At 36.7% G+C, this 16,901-nt stretch overlaps 1 long non-coding RNA gene across 3 annotated transcripts in view; it reads left to right on the top strand.

The window, feature by feature from the left end:
• The window catches only part of LOC135315338 (uncharacterized), a 123,906-nt gene that overhangs the window by 760 nt on the left and 106,245 nt on the right, over positions 1-16,901 (top strand). For 2 of the 3 annotated variants that reach the window (XR_010374781.1, XR_010374783.1), the window contains exon 2: positions 8,176-8,293. The exons of the other annotated variant lie outside the window; for it this stretch is intronic. This is a non-coding gene — a long non-coding RNA (uncharacterized LOC135315338). The remainder of the gene's footprint in view (positions 1-8,175; positions 8,294-16,901) is intronic. 3 annotated transcript variants of the gene reach the window in all.

The following is a 16,901-nucleotide window of genomic DNA, read 5'->3' as shown; positions in this document are numbered from 1 at the left end:
TCATGTTAATATAATTTCTATTTTAAAAAGACAAAAATACAGATTTTGTGTTAGCATAGCTGAATCTACGCTTGTTAAGTTATACTGAGAAAGTGGTCGTGAAAGCAATCACGATGTGTTGGTTTGGTAGGACAAGGGCAATCCACAAATCTTTGGAGTCCAAATTTAAATACAAACATATTACTTGATTGCCCTCTAGAAAAGGGTCCCAGCTCAGCACTGCTTCCACAGTGGGCTCGTTCCTTCTCAAATGGCAAGCGAGACCACTACAGTGTGTTTTCCCCGTCACTGCCTAATACACACATCGTTAAAGCGTGCCTGGGATTCAAGTACCTATCGGCATTTCTTGCGACTCTCTGAAGCTTATCCGAGTACTGGATGAAATAATGTTTTTTTTTAAAAATCCAACAGTGGAAACTTCCTGGTAAAATCTGACAATACTAGATTTCAGATAAAATGACGGCTCTGAAACTTGTAGGGGTCTTAAAACTGGAGTAGAGTCTTGGCAGCAGAAGTGAGTAGGTTACAAAATAGGCCAGCTTTGTCAAGCGGCTCAGTTCTAAACTTTCCTTTGGGAGGCACCTCTTCTTTCTAGTACAAGTTTTCCTTTTATTTCATTTTGTTGATTTTAGCAGCAAGTATGGTTTATGCTATCTTAACAATACATAACTTTGGAATTATGAAATTTATGAAGTAATCATGAATTTAATCACTTGTTTGCAGTGACAGGCAATGTAATGTTATTTCCAACTACGCTAGTTTATAATTGTGTATCATTCTACAGCAACAGTTTAACAGTTTGCTAGTTTCAGTTAAGAAATGCTCAGATCTGTTATTTTCTTCAGTCAGCCCTAGTGGCTGTTTTGTTTTTCTGTTGATGTCTTTATTTGTCTGTATTAAGCAGCACCCACAACTGGAGAAAAAAGGTCAGTCATGCCAGAGTTGGAGAAAATAATTTCCAACTGCCTAACATCTCTGCACAGATTTAAGTGTTTTTAATCCAAATTCTGTAGCACTATTTGTTCAGAGTAACAGGTGCCAAGAGCTCTTTTTACCCAGATTTTCTGAATTTGCCACAATACTACTCATACTACTTCAGCCAAGACTTCAGTACAACTTTCACATTGGACTGACCTCTAAGATTCAAGAGCAGGAGACAGAACATTACAAAAATGCTTTGCGGTATGACTGAAAACAAGTGCACATGGCAGACCTCCAGAGAATTGAGCAAATGTACATTCAGGCATTGAGTTAGTCTAGTTTTTGATGGAGTAAAATTCAGGTCACATTAACAATCTTAAGCAAAACAGGAAATAAAGCACTGAAGTCAAGCTTAGGGACTATGCACGTTACGTTGAAAAGAAAACACAGAACATATACTATTTTTAGTACTGCTATGCAATAATAACCGTACCCTTGTCTAAGTGATGGAGAAAAGATATGCAACCATCAGGCTAGAGCTACATCATGTGATGAAAGACCTACCCCACAAGTACTCTTGGTTCCTCTTTTCCTCCTGCCGTTTGCCTGCTCCCCTGAGACTAACAGCTGGCTGGTTAGCACAGTTATTGTAATTTATTTTTTTTTTAACTCTGACTTAGTAATATTTTGCAAGTCTCCACATAGAACACTTTGCTGTGACTTAAAATTGTTTAAGTTGTATAAAACATCGCTACAGGATTTTCTGGAGACCTGCTTTTGAATAGATGGCTATAAATCAAGCATCATTAGATCTGCTTCCTCAGCAGAAGTTAAAGCCTACCATGTTCTTTCTGAAAATGTTTTTAGTCATGTTTTTAGTATTCTTTTCCCCCCCCTCAGATTCTAGGACCAAGAAACAAATGTTGTGTGTGTGAACTGAAGACCTATGAGCATACGAACTCTGCAGGCAATTCTAAGCAAAAGGAGTGAGGTGAAATAATGCAACTATCCCAATTAGAAAAATTTAAATGGAAAATCCCCTCCACACCATAACTAAACAAAAAACAAAACCACAACTCTGCTTAAGGCAGCCAGACAAACCTCAGATCATTTTGCAGTCAGTTTGCAATGCAGTATTTTGGTCTGACTCCAAGAGCAACACAGTATGGCCTGCGGGTGAAAACTAGTAGTTGTACGAACTGTTTTTAACTGGGCTTCATCTCTGAAGAAAATGTACTCCAAAACTATGTGTTTTACAAAAATCATTTCACAACATGAAAAAAACATGTAACTACGAAGGGCTACTGCTATGTAGATGCTAACATTTCTCCTTGTGGTTTCACATGTAATCTCAGTCATGTTCACTCACATAACCACAGCAGCTAAGAGTGACAGAAAACACACAATTATCGTACAGCAAAATGATCATAGACTGATAGGCATGAGATATGTTGAGCCTCCCCAGAACATGTATTATTTTATATCTGAATTTGAACAAAATAGGGCTTTGAAGTCGTGTAAGAACTTACCCTTGTAGCACCCTCCCTCTAAACACATAAAAAATACAGTTGTGCAAGGTTCCAGAAGACACACACTCTAAGTATATCTGAAACAGAAAAGGGTTCTGGGTTTATGAGATTGTATAAATTCAGTGATAGAATTTCCATTTGCCAGAGAAGGCACGGCTTCTGCTTAATAACAGCACTTCTAAATGAGCTGTAGTCACCTGGTCACCAAACCAGCTGTTCAGATTTTAGTCTTTGAGAAATGGTGTATTCTCCAGGTTCTAGTATTGAAGAACCCAGATAACAAGGTTGAAATCTTTGTCCTAAGTGCACTGAGGGGAAAAAAAAGAAACAGGAATTGTTCTGTGTACTACCACAAGAGACAGCATACAATATTTAACCAAAAACAGGAGGCGTGCTGCTAAGTCACCCAGTAGTACATTCCCCAGCTTTTCATCCAAAAATTCTATATCATTAGAACAACCACTCTACCACAGAAAATACACTACAGGCCTTCCACTGTTGGCAAGCTGTAAACTTTCTTCAAATTGTCTTGTCTCTCTTCCTGATCAGTGTCATCACCACCGTCAGTTTTTACTCTCCTACCCCTCTTTTTGCAGTTTTAGTTGGAATCTATTTATGTTTAGGAATTTAGAAAATTCCAAAATTTTTCTTCAGAAGGAAGTCAGTCTAAGATTGTTTACAGTGCATGAGAATGTGGTAGATAATAAAAAGCAAATCACAGTGTATATAGTTTATCTTAACAGGTAGGAAATAGGATTAGAAGTATTAACTACTAAGCAATTAAAATTAATGAAAAGCATTATTTGTATGTGAATAGATATTCCCTATTGACAAAATAACCTCACTTTCTAAAGAATACCCTCTGACTACTTAATATAAATGATTTATTTGCAAACCTAAATCCAGAGAAAATCCACTCACTGATAATTCCAATAAATATTTGTTTGCTAAAGCTTTATGTAATCTAAAACAATATTTTCCTGGTCTGTTAGAGGCAATAATTGTATATTCTATTGTGTTTCTGTAAATTAAGTCATGAGAAGTTACTATCATGTTTATAAAAAATTTACATTAATGATTTGAAGGTATATTAAAATGTCCTATATTAACCATTAAGACAAAGTGGCATTTCATGTTACAATCATGAAAAGTATCACAAGTGTTAATTAAAAGCACAGCTAATTCTGACCACTTCTACAAATGGATGAGGATTGCAGCTTCGGCAAAGTTATTCTTCTGTGGCTACAGCTACATTTTGGTTTTAACCAGCTGTGGAATGGCTGCAGAACAGTTCACTGATTAGGCTGTATATTTTTCAATTTTAAGTCACCTTGCACATTTCTCCTGTACTTATTTACAGGATGAGGAAGCTGACAGCTTCCCACCTATTGTTTAACGTTTTCATGTTGCATATGTTAGCGAGGTAATTATCTCTGTAGTCACAGCAGACCTATAGTTCAGCTTTACTTACTATGTCTAGCTCTAATTAAAAGCCTAAAGCACTGGAGTTAGATGGGGTATGTCATGATTAAATGATACATTAAAAGTACGGAGTCTACTTGGGTCAAGGTACTTTCTTCATTAAAGTGACTTACATAAATCCAGAAATAAACTGAATAATGGTTTTAATCTGAACAAATCTTTAGTGATTTCAATTTACTCCAGGCCAGGCTCCCTTAATACTTTGGAATTAAAACATCGATACGCTTTTTAGGTTTATATTTTCTAATGTGTTACTTTTTTGTTACAAGCATTTTCCCTTATTGATGAAATTAACTAATTTAGGTGAATTCTGTTTTCACCATTTTCTGTGTTTTGACCAGTTAGTCTATAATTCTACATCACAACTAGTTTTATATTCTCCAAATGATTTTTTACTTTCAGGTTTTAACAGAACGGTAAAAAAACAGTATTTGTGCCCCATTTATGTTTTCCAGAACCAACACATGTATGAAAAAATTGCACAGGATTACTTCAGAGGATGATGTAAAAAATAAGTAGAAAGAAATCCCTTTTCTTGATTTTGGGCTTTTCACTCAAGAAAAAACAAAACAAAACAAATAGCTGATATATGAAGTAGCCAACATACGTAGTTATTAGTTAATAATTTCTTCCCTTTTTTCTGCCTTGCTTTTAAAATACCAGTCTGTAGTGTTACCTGGTACAAGATGTGGTTATTAGTACAATTGTTATCTAAATTTTGCATCTAGTGGTAATTTCTCAATATTGCTGGCAAGCAAAATGCCCGTTGCTTTTTTTTTTTTTTTTTTAAATAAACTAATCCTATTAGTGTCACATTGAGGTGCTGAAGCGCGTCCAAAGTGGCGCAACAAAGCTGGTGAAGGATCAAGAGCACAAGTCTGATGAGGAGCTGCTGTGGGAGCTGGGGTTGTTTAGCCTGGAGAAGAGGAGGCTGAGGGGAGACCTTATCGCTCTCCACTGCTATCTGAAAGGAGGTTGTAGTGAGGCGGGGGTTGGTCTCTTCTCCCAAGAAACGTGCAATAGGACAAGAGAAAATGGCCTCAAGTTGTGTCAGGACAGATTTAGACTGGATATTAGGAAACATTACTTCATCAAAAGGGTTGTCAAGCATTGGAACAGGCTGCCCAGGAAAGTGGTTGAGTCTCCATCCCTGGAGGTATTTAAAAGACATGTAGGTGTGGTGCTTAGGGCCATGGTTTAGTGGTGGGCTTGGTAGTGCTGGGTTAAGGGTTGGATTTAATGATCTCTAAGGTCTTTTCCAACATAAATTATTCTATGATTTGATTTAGAACTTCCTGGGTTAGTACTTCCAGTTTTTTTAGAACACCTTTTGTGCCAGGACACAACTAATCTAGGTGATAAAAGACAGTTATGTCTCATATTATAATGCTGAGTTTTCTTTCCAGCCTGAAATAACTGGAGATGACCTTTACAGAGAGAGAAAAAATGTAATATTTCCACTAAATACTATGTCTCAGGTTTCAAACGTACATTTAATAATACTTATATGTGCTACCTTACCATTTTTAACAATATGGCACATCTTTTTGATTTAGAGTCAAATCCCCATAGTTACTGTTGATATAAATAGAGTATTCAAGGTCTTAATAAAAGCTACTAAAGTTTTAGACTTTTTTTGTCATCTCTAGTATTTTATATACCGAGCAGCTATGTAGTATCTGTATCTGACAACATAATTCAGAGAGTATGTTCTGCCATTGTCTGAAGTTCTGCAGAATGCACAAAGATGTTTCTTCAGAATGTGGCATTTTTTCCCCTCTAATTGGAGGTTCTGTTTGCTGTTCTGTGCGTCTCTCTACAGACCCATGGCAGAGCTGCATAGCTTATCATGCTGTGGTATGTTCTCAAAATTGTTTAGAAAATATCTTTTGATGTTCCTATCTCACAGCACGATTTACTTCTGAAACATAACTAAACAGTTCAATATAAACTGCTTTTATTTACTACATGGGTTCCTTTGATCATATTAATCACTAGAGACCTTTCTATTGACCTTGCTGTTCTACATCTTCACAGCTTTTCACAAAAACTAAATACCCTGCTGCAGCCATTCTCTAGCAAACCCCTCACACATGCCTCGTAATTACCCAGGACTGATCAGAACAGGACAGAATAGAGCTGGTTATTTAATGGTCAGGCTGCTTTACATGGTAACTTCCCTGCTTTGTTTATTTTGTCTACAAAGACAGCTGTATCATGGGCAAATAGTGTTTACAGTTTCTGAGAGTGATACAAAAGCTTAGTAAATAAGAATTCTACAGGACCGGGAACTAATTATCAGAGGAATAGTTCTCACCGTAACCCGTACTCCAACAAGTAGGGTTCTGTTTGGAATTAGTGGAAGAAGTTAATTTTTATGGAAATCTACATATGTTTAAGGCATTAGTAGATGATCATGAAGAGCTTCCAGGGAGATGGAGAAAAATAGGCCTGATTAAAGCTAAAGATCATGTTAAGGAATCTTTGCTTGAGTTGTTCAATGCAAGAATCAGGTAAAAACTCCTGAAATTTTCACCCATGGTAATTGCCTGTGCAGGATATTAATAATAGTTGCCCTTGCTAGAAAGGGATTGATTTTTTTTTTAAACTGTTCTTCTCCTTGGTGTAGCACATACTCTTTATTGGTGGTATATACACTGTAAGGAGCAGTTACCTTCACCAGCTCTGCATCAAGGTTTGTTTCATAGCTGTGTTAACTCCACTGAAGACAATTTAAAAGTGTGTCCTTTTACATAAGCTAACAGTGGGATTATTTAAACAGCTTCTTTGAAGGGTGGTAAGCTAGTTATATGATGCAATTATTTAGTAGGTATGCTAATACTATTTTATTATATAATTTCTTCATAGAATTTAAAGGATTTACTTAGTTAAATATCTTGAAAAGAAGGTATTGCAACTTTGAGGAATGAGAAAAATTACCCTGAGCAGGAATGTATTTGGTGCACTCCCTGTATAGGTTTTGGTTCACTTACTATTGGTGTTTAACTTATAAGAATCTTTAATAACTACAACTGAACCAAACTGTATGTCTGGCTTTTCTGATGGAAAAACCAAGCTCTGAAGTCTCATGCGCTTCCTTGTCATCTAGCACAGTTCTAGCAAGATGATACTGCATGAGGCTTACAGAAAACAGTACCTTCTCTTGTTCTACATTTTTGGTTTGTTCTGAACTATTCTTCCTTTTGTGTCTGTTAATTCCTTTAATGTTGCTTGCAATGAATGTAGTTGTGAAAAGCAAAATTCTTTGCTTGTCCACTTAGTCCTCTTTATAAACAAGTGGAGATGGAGTGTGGTAAAATAATAACACCAGTGAGAAGTAAGATTAACTCCAATCTTATTCTGCTCATGCACAATTGTATACTTTTAGTCAGACGAGTAGCTGAAGATGAGTTTGAGGCTCAGCCCAAGAGAAGGTAAATTTTCACGTGGTGAGAACACGTTAGACTTAATTTAGTACAAGAGGTGACTCTTAGCGTAGTGAGTGGTGTATATTTCCCTCTATCCACATGCAAAGTGTATTTGTTCAGCAAACTTACATGATGCAAAAGTAATAGATAAAAAAAATAGTTTTCTGCCAAATTAGTCTACTGAGCTGATTCACATGTCCATAGTATCCCTAGCTCTGATATAAGGACTATGGGACAAATAGGGCAGCATGAGATTACCAGTCTAACAGCAATATAATACCAAATCCTCATTACTTTCACCTTTAACTCTCCACTAAAAGTGCTCCGATTCCTGAGATGTGACAGTTTGTACAGTGACAATTGGCAAGATTTTTATCCTTTCCTGTCTACCACATTCTGACTTAGGGAAGCACACTATCTGCACTTAGGCTGCCCAGTTCACAGCCATGTGTTTTAAGATCAATTGAAATTGTACAAAAAGAGAAAGGTATATAGGCTGAGGGCGAGTTAAGCTTGTCAGCCAGATCAGTGTATATTATTGCCCATTTTGGCATTTTGTTCTCTATTAGCTACCAAATACAATGCAAAGCTACCAAAACAAAACACTCCCCTTCATATACCTCTCTGGAGGAACATGACCACAAGCAGGTGACAGATGCTTGTTCTATTGCTTCACACATTATAGCAAGGTGACGTAATGCTACAGTGGTAAAGATGGTACGAGAACTCTAAGTTGCCTGTGTAGAAGAATCTAAGTTCAATTTACTGGAATGATTCTTAAAAAACTTATTTTTCTGAAAATCTTACAATTTCAGAATAGAAGTGGTACAGAAATCTGTGGATGAAATTGCCCAGAGAGAAGACAGCAGGAGGAAAGAGTTAAAGTCCAGAGGAAAGGGCTCTATAATCTGCGTGGACAGCTGGAGAGGGAAGGTGAGACTCTCCAAAACAGCATCTGAAAGAGTATCAGGAGCAAGAAGAGGAAGCTAAGAGAGGGCAATGAGGTAGCTATGTAGTCAGCTGATGAAGGTGTCTAATGGCACAGGAAAGGTCATGGTTTCCCGATTTGGCTGGAAGGTCATTCCAGACTTCACTGAGGGTGGTTTCACTGCAGTCTAAGTGCTGAGTGGAACTGGCATGGAGCTCCGCAGCCACTGTCTCTTCTGGAATTTGGGTTCTGTGGTCTAAATAATGCTTATTCTTTGAGGGAATTTCTCTCTTTAAATCTTCCAATGACTTTTGAGCCTCCCATCCCATTACTAAGGAAATCGTTTTAGCAGCCTGAGAGCATTGGAAGTATACAACGGTAGGGGAGTGCCTATGTGCAGGTGATAGTTCAGTTAGTTCTGAAGTCTTTGCTGTGAAGTTCTTGCTTTACTTCGCCTTTTCTATGTATAGTTCTACTAATGGAAAATCATTTGTTGGAAGTTGCTCCAAGTTTTATTCAAACTGTGGTTTCACTTTAAAAGGTTAGCACTGTTGTCAAGAGAATTTTTATGTTGTTGTTTCTGCCTGTTACCCTTTCCCATCTCCTGGTACTCCCTTTTGTGTACAGCAAATGTCCATGTGACTGTTCTTGAGTGGATTGCAAAAGTGATCTGGGTTAAAACATACCTTATTTAAAAATGGTTGGTTTTAACTTAGCCTCAGTTCCTTGATCTTGCCTATCATGTGGTCTCAGAAATCCCTGCACTGGTACAAGAGGGAAGATAGGTAAGAGAGCAGTGTGAATCCCTTTCACCATTCAGCTGCCCCTTTCAGGAATCCAGCTCCCTACTCATCTGGTCAAGCTGCATCATCTTGGCTCAGGCTGCTGAGGAAGTTGCTAAATTTTGAGGAACAGCTGTGAGAAGGTCTGTAAAACGGAGACACGTGAGGTGAAAAAAGCAAAATTATAGGCTGAGGTAGGCTTAGTGATGGTTTAAGGATTAAAAAGGGAAAATACTGAAGTGGAAATGTATAAAATCCTAACTGAAAAGACTAGGGAATTAATGAAAGATAGTAATGTAGTAATAGTAAGGCTGTATTTTTGCAGCCAGTAGAAGTGAGTTTTTATCTCCAGACTTTTGCTTGTCTGGCCAGTGAGGATTCTTTGGGTGTTTTGTTAGCCTGATGAGCATACTACTTGTATGAGCTGATTTGTTAAATCCAACTTGTTAAATATAAGCTGTATTTTGTGTGTGCTAATTTCTAAATTACTGCTTGATATTTTTAAGCTATATACATCTTGTTTGTGCAGTTTCTGTTTATGGCGGAAGGTGCCTAAAAATGTGACCCAACCAGTGATGGGGCATGTATTTTAGTAGTACTGTCAGCTTGTACTGTCTAACTATAGAAAGGGATGTGTTTTGACTCGCTTATATAGGAAGTATCAAGATATAATACTTCTAGTTTCACGACAACATACAAGCTTTTCTGGATTTAACTCCATTTAGACAAATAAGTTTATAGACTGATAAATACTTTTGTTTATCTCTGGACCTTGTTGGATATTAATGTGATATTTTAAGTCAGCTGATGTCTTTAGGTCATCCTATGAGCTCAGCATGGCATTTGGGTTTTGTTAGTTTTTTCTTTGCCCTTGTTTAGTGAACCTGTAAAACACTTAATTTTCATGAAAGCTTGTAAGTAGTTCATAATGTGCTAGAGTCTTAGCATGACTCAGACTTCCCTTTTTTATCCTTTAACTACTGATTTAACCTTAGTATAATTTTACTAGATGAGGTTAGCCAGTTAAACTGACCCTTGAAATGATTTCTCCAAAGTAAATGGGCACTTTAACAAAGCTTTTTCCTCTGTCTCTAATAAATAAATTCCTGTCCCACGACAGTGCTAATAGGTAAGAATCTGCTTAAAGCTTTTTGAGAGACAGGTAGTAGTATACTAGGCTAAAACCCTGAGTTAGTTTCTAAGTAAAAAAACAATAACAGTTAACTCAGTAAATTCAAATTCTGTCCTGAAACAGTCTGACTACAGCAACAGTACAATCAAAGGAATTTGTGGTTATCTGAAAGTATAGTGAAACAATCTTTGTATCAGAAGAAAGATGAAAAAATATTGGTAGTTTTCTAATCTCTCTTAAGGGTGCAATTTAATCTTGATGTTTTCTTGTTATGTCTTGAGTGGCATATAGGCTGACATGAGCAGGTCTGACCGCTTATCTTGAAAGTGTATTGAAGTTGTTAATTCTTTAGGAACAGTTTTCTTGATTTTATGCATAGATGGATAGTAGAACATCATGGCTTTTTTGGATTTATTTCTAAAATACAAAACCATTCTTATTTCTGTTTGGAAGCTGGTTAAACAAGCACTGCTGTAAGCATGCTCAGACAGGCTAAGGCAGAATAAATATCTTGATGCACAGCAGTATCCAATGTTGCTTCTGCCTTACTGAAAAAAACATAGTCAGCATATTACCAGTAGTGATGACATTGTGTTGGTTAGACTCTGAACTGATGAGTCTGAGTTCTTGTGGCTCTCCTTAGTATTGAGGCACACCTGAACAAGCAAACATGGTAGTGGAGCTTTTACAATGCTTCCTTTGGAGTACCTCTTCTAGCACAAAAAAAATGTTTTGACAAGTCTCATTACATAGATTTCCTTATTGGCAGAAAAACCATTTGGTAAAGCTAGGCATCAGAGCACGGTACCCCATGTGTTCTGTGTAGTTTTTATGAGACCAGTCATTTAAGTGAGATGAGTCACTGAATCATTTAATGGAATTATATAGCTGCTTCTTTAGAGTTGTACAGACTAAAGTTAAAAATATTTTAACTATATGAATGTTTAGATAAGGGAGATGACATAGCTGTGAACAACTCCCAGTTTTTAACAACTGAGCCATTATTTTAAGTTTCATAATGGGTCGTTTAGTTACTTGAAAGTCTCAGGCTTTACATCAGTTATATCACACTACTTGAAATCCTCAACAGTACTTTCCACAGACTTCAATAATACCATATTTATTGTCATAGGAGACCTAATCAACTAAACATTCCTCTGCTGCTAAATACAGCCAGCAAGCTGCTTATGAGTCAGGACTCTGGCAGATAATTCTGCTGCATACCAGTGAAAACTTTACTGGCTAGCTGTTGTGCTCCATATGTGAACAAAGACCAGCTTCTTGGATCTTATTTTTCATGTTCTATGTTCACATACCAGTAAGCAATGTTTTCAGTGTTCACTGTAGTAGGCTTACGCTTGTAAAGGACTAGAGAAATACCACAACTTCATCATGTGATCATTCTGGAGTGTAATACACAGTAAGCCCAGAAATTTACAATGTTATATCCACGGTTAATTAGTAATTAGGCTTTCAAATGTTCATGAATCTAATTTCCATACAGAGCAGGAGTTAAGGGCAAGTCACTGGAGAAACACGGTGGTATCTGAAACTAGAACTATATAATTTTTGTAGCAGTTTTGAAAGTCTTCCCACCTAAAAAGCTGCAACACCCAAAAAGTGCATTGTAAACTAATATTTGTAGATAAAGGTGTATATAATGAGAATATTAAATAACATTTCTATAGAGACTGTGACATTAATTTCCCCCTCTAACAGCAGTTTGGGAAAAACTTTCCCTTCAGTTATTTGTATGTCTCCTGCCTAGTATGTTTTCAGCTTCCCGTATAATGTATTAAATAGAAAAGGAGCTGCGTGTCAACAGCTTGTTAGAATGCCTTAAATTTTATACCAGCTTTGAAAGGCAAGCAATCACTCAAGTATGTCCAACACTTACACTTAGTTCTGTATAAATATTTTTTATTTAAAATAAGCTAGCATAATAAGAAGCTTGTTATCATCTCAGATAAGCGGATCAAGAGTACTCAGTGACTTACCAGCTGTACGCTTGACTGAGACAGAAGAAACAATCTTTGCTTGTTCCTGACCAATTACTTGAACCTCAGGCTTTTACAACATGACTGCCCCAGCAGGTGGGTTATATTAGCTGGTAATCTTTTCATGGAAACAGTAAGAAAATCAGAAGTGATTGGCATGTTTAAAAAAAAAAAAAAAAAATCTAGTCTAGAGCACTATCTGGGACATTAAAATGCCAAGTTCAGTTCAGTTGAGCAGAATGCCAGAACTGGCCTTGCAGTGCCAAGATGGATGCTCTTGTTACAGGGATGGCAGGTGCCAGATGCTTCATTCTGAAGATGGGGAAGCTTTTTTGAAACTGATGTACCTTCTCCAAAGCAGTCATTCCTAGTTCACATATCCCCTGCTATTCCAGATACTGTTTTGATTGCTGTGCTCTTCCCAGTTCAGTCTTCAGTTGACAGTCTGTCAGCACCACTGATTAAATGCTGGCACAAAGAGGGTTAGTACTTAGCAGAGCACTTCCTGCGCTTTGCCCTTCTACAGTGCAGAACCAGTTTGGTATGTCCACACTTCTCTTCCCACTCTAAAGCAATAAAGCAGAATGTATATAATCTTGTTCATTGATAATTCATGATTGCCTCTGTTTAGCTTCATGTCTGTAGTTCAAATGCAGAATTCAATGCTTTTTTTTGTCGGTTTCTGCATATTGTATTTACTAATTAGGTGCAGGAAACATAAAGGAATAACTATTGGAACTAGTAGAATACAGGAACTTAACATTAGTTCCTGGGCTTATATATTTTAATTTAGAACTGACACTAACGAGGTGTTAAAGCAATGCACAGCAGCCAAGATTGTGCTAATCTGGTTTTAGTGACATGAACAGGAGAATTTTAGAGCTTCTTTTTAAAAATCAAGTGTCCTATTCAGACAGCAGAACAAATGAATAGAGGAGTTTGATTCTCTAAAATGAAATACATTAAAAGCTTTAACAGTTGCCTAAAACACATTCCTATCTTGGCAGTTTCTATTTTGCGTAAGAGGATGGTTTAAAAAGTACACGTAAAAATTAGCCTGAAATGAAATGTCTGGTTCTAAAGCATGTACCTTAGTTACTAAAGACATAAAATATATTTGATTGTAGAATCATTTTGAAGAAAAAAGTGGTCCAGGCAGTTCGCATACAAAGCATCTTTGGAAATATTTTTTTTTCTGCAGAAGTGTCTGCATAAACAACTATATTGTGCTTGTATGTTGTCCTCTTTGGAAGTTAAGGTGTGATTCCAATGTAATGGCAGTTGTGGGGAAGTTGGTATTTACATGTGTTACGCTTGTACTAACACAAGTTATTTGTATAGTGTAACACATCCACTGATGTCGAGGTTGTTTTGACTCTGCTTCAGTATATTGTACACCTTTTGGCAAAATAAGTAATAACCTCAGGGATTTTACTTCTGTGACAGTAACTTCATAGGTTGCTGAAAGAAAATTAATGGAGGTGCTGCATTCATTATTGTTGGAATTAATTTTTATATTCAATATTTGTAAGTAATTGCATTTTTAAGATAATATTTTTAAATGTCAGTATTTAGGTATTTAATATGCAATATGCTTGTGTATGTGTCAGCCTACTTTTGTATCTCTGTAGATATTGTTCATGAACTTGAGAGATCTAAAGTATGACAACCTTTAGCTGAAAAATGCAACTTAAGATCTCATGACTATTTGTTGCACCTCATTGATACTTTCTACAAATATGCAGTGACTTCTGGATGCTCAGAAAAATGAGAATTTTAATGGTCATTATTGGCTTAAAGATTCCTTGCTGGAAAATTTGCTGTGTAGGAGTAAGTGTATATTCTATGCAGTAGAGTACTTAATCTTATTACTTCACCTTTTTAACAACTTGGCTTCATTTTTGTCGCTGTTTTCCAGCAGTGAAATAGTTTATACCTAGACACATATTGTACTATTCACACTGTAGAGAGAAGAAAAACGAGACAGACCAAATGGACAGAAGTTAAAATTCCAGCATACAGATGTACTTTCTGAATGTACAGTCAGTTCAAAGGAGAAAATTCTAATGTACTTCTGAAGCAGGAAGGAAAAGTGTTTCATAAATGTAAGGTCAAGGAGCAGTCCTCCTTCACTGGCAGAGCTTGCGTTCCAAAATACCTCAAGTTCTCTCAGCTGCTGGCTGAGAGAAAAATAGCATATGGACAAAGAGCCTTAGGCAAAGGTGGTGTTCAAAAAAGAAGTCAATTTCAAAAAGTGGATTGCCTTTTCATCTGGGATCTGTTAATCTCGCAGGTTTAACATGCCTGCACTTTAACATAATATGCTGTAGGAAATTAGAGAAGTGGTAAAAACTTAGGATTTTTGGCGTTTAAATGTGGTGTGGTTTGCTTAACAAAGAGACTTGTAAGAAATTAGTTAAAAAGAATAATTCCCTTCCCTTTCCCCAGTCTAAATTTTGAAGTCCAGTGGATTGGAGGGGAGAATTTCTGGGTTGATGTTTGCATTTCTGCATTTTAAATGACTTTAAATGTGTCAAAACTCTTGGTTAGCATGATTGCTGTCCTTCACACAGAAATCTGTTAACTAGTGACTTTTTTATTACATGTGAAGCTACTGGGAACAATAAAATCATGGCTTTCATTAATTCTTTTATTAATTAAGCTTTTATTGATGACTGCTAGTGGTATTCAGATGCATAAGGTATTATTTCTGCTTGTCTGTACCTAAAACTCAACTAAACTTCCTGTTCAGCAACTCACAGCACCAAAATACATGCTTTGTACAAATTGCAGCAATCTGAAATGCTCATAAATGTTAACGTTATTATGTTGGCAAATTGCTAGTTCATTTAGGAGTCTCTTAATTAACTAGTAAATGGAGCCTTGTTGCTATATCCTCGGATTATCTTGGAACTATAAGCAGTTTACTAGGGTAGACACTTCTAAGAAAAAAAAAAAATTGTGCTTCTTGATCTTACCATACTACTGCACCATTGACTGTTCTAGTGAATGTTCTAGTGCTTATTTTTTCTGTGTAGTCCATGGCCAGTAGCCATGAATAAGGAAACTTAGCCTGAGTTATAAATGATAATAAGAAATATTTTACCATCATACTGGTATCCTGTTTCAGGGGTGGCTTTATCTCAGCATTTATGCTTGTCGAAGATGCATTGACCTGTTTCTTTCAAGGGCTATTTAAATTTCTCCAGTGTGAAGTATAAGCTTATTTAGCTTCAGAAATAGTTGTGTGCTGACTCATCACGGGGCAGCGCTCTTCTGTCCTTTAGAACTACTTGTTCTACCCGGTTCACAGCAGCCACATAGCTTTCTGAACAGTGATGAAAGATAAGGGAAGGAATAACAGGAGAACGGGAAAGCCTAATCTTTGAAGTTGGGGATCGTGGGAATACGTGGGCTTCCCGCCCACTCTTTTGCTTTACAGAAAGGAGCCAACCCCTGGCTGCAGTTCAGTTTTACTGGCTGAGAGATTCTCCAGTTTTTGGCTGCTCCTAGCATCCCCCATTTACAATTAACCAAGAAATTCACTGTATTCTGTCTTTAACGAAGCTAGTTCTTTCATGACATGGCAACAGCAGTGTGGAGACTTCATGTAACTGGCACATCAAGTGCATTTGACTAGTGTCACACTAATAAGAACATCACTGTAAGGGGAGAGAAATGAGGCAGCTTGGAAAAAAACCAATACCTTGAATGACAAGTGTCATAAGCACAGGCTAGACCCATGTGAATAATGAAGAACAAGTATTTATAGAAAGAGAAAGCATATGATTTTACATAACAGTTTTCCTTGGGTTTTTTAGTAAGTCTTTTGTTTTGTATTTTTACTTATGATTGAGTATAACAGTATGTGAAAACAAGTGCTTTCTCAGTAGACAGACTGAAGCTGGTGTTAGCTACACTATGAATAATGTGGCCACACAGTTTGCAGAAAACAGGAAGCAGGTTTTTGTCATACTTCCTTTATGGGGGAATGCTTCATCATGACACTACTCAAAATTAAACATTAATTTGTCAGCTCTGGGAGACGCCCAGAGTTGCACACTGAAGAAAATGGGTACAAGCAAATCAGTTTTGGTTGCTAGAACAACAAATAATATTTTTTTCCCCCATCAGAATAACTGATCAATTATTCAGTTTCTCGTTGTACATTTACAGGAACTAAAAGAAAGCTTTCAATAGTGCCAGTGATCTTTCTACAAATGAAAGAATTGCTGTGTACCAGATCTTTGGGTAATGGCATCTTATGAGAAAAGCTTAAGGGCTCTGTTTGCTGCAGGATCAGTGAAGATGTTTTGGTTTTTTGTTTGTTTTTTAATAGAAAAAGTAAAGCTAAATGAAATAAACATTTAGTAAAAATGTGGGGGGTTAAGCAGCAAAATAAACATACGCTTGAGCATAAAGGTAATTAAAGCACTGAAAAGACTCTCATAAAAAATATTCTATTTAAAACAATGTCTTCCAGTTGACAGAAAAGTATAAGTTCATGGAATGCTTCTTAAAAGAAACCTAGGTTTCTGCAGTCCTTCAACACATTTTTTGCCACCTAGGGTCTATACTTCAGTTTGAAAAGTTTTAGATAGCAAATACTTGTGGCTTTTGACTCAAAGACTTTGGTGTCTGCTGCAGATACATGGTAAGAAACAGTCTGTATTATCTCAGTGGCAGTTTCAGGTTTCTATCT

This window comes from Phalacrocorax carbo, chromosome 11 (genome assembly GCF_963921805.1).
Source record: "Phalacrocorax carbo chromosome 11, bPhaCar2.1, whole genome shotgun sequence".
Taxonomy (NCBI): Eukaryota; Metazoa; Chordata; class Aves; order Suliformes; family Phalacrocoracidae; genus Phalacrocorax; species Phalacrocorax carbo.
Note: the sequence above shows the minus strand (reverse complement) of the source record. Positions and strands in the feature narration are given on the sequence as shown.